Here is a 950-nt window from a genome sequence, read left to right on the forward strand (position 1 = left end):
GTCCTGTTGCTCTGACATAAGGTATCAGATCAACGTTATGCACCTCGTCTTTAGTGATCTATGTAGGCTGGTAACTCCTCTCCTTGTCTTCCAGATACAAACCTAATTTGTCTGAGGATTTATCAAAGTTTTCAAGAATTTGAAAGGAATTTTGAGAAAGTGACTGGCACATTTGCTGTTTCTAGTCTTCATTATCTGCTGTGAATTTTGTACGGTAACTGTTAACACTTCTAAAAAAACCCATTTCAATAATAGAGCTTAATATACATGCTAGAGTATCTTCTAATATACAAAGGAGCATCTTCTGGGATTTGAACAATCAGCCACTAAAGCATCCCTCCTGTGTAGCAAATATTTTTAGCCTTTTTAATGTTCTTAACATGCATGTGCAAACTTGGATTTCACATTACACACAAAATTTGTAACATACTCATATTTACAGTGTTTTGCTATGTACAACCTTTTATCTATAACGTTGCATAATAAGACTTTCAGGTCAGGTACCATTTTTTCCGATTCTGTGGTTTTGGTTCTACAACAAATTTTAAAATAAAATTTACAGAATTTTCATCTATAAAATATAGACCGGTGCAGAAACAAAAAACAGAACTTGCAAAAGTAGATTTAAATTACGCTATTCAAACTCACTGTTTATTAGGCAAGAAGGTGAATGCTGGAAAGACAACAATACAGTCACAATTATGCGCAAGGCTTCTTCGATAACCGTTTAGTCATATAAACACAGGGAAATTAATAGGATTTCACTCTCCCGTGGTATCCAAGAAAGGACGTACCCAATGGTGGCTGTTCGGGGTACGCGATGCTCGGTCCGTGCGGGAGCCCGAGCACGGGGCTGTTTTGTACCTGAGAAGAAAGGGGATCGGGAGGGCACCGTGCGGACACTTCCCGGCCCGAACCCGGTACCCGGTCCGGACCTCCGCCGCCCCCTG

The sequence above is a fragment of the Geospiza fortis genome, unplaced genomic scaffold (genome assembly GCF_000277835.1).
Source record: "Geospiza fortis unplaced genomic scaffold, GeoFor_1.0 scaffold2, whole genome shotgun sequence".
Lineage (NCBI taxonomy): Eukaryota > Metazoa > Chordata > Aves > Passeriformes > Thraupidae > Geospiza > Geospiza fortis.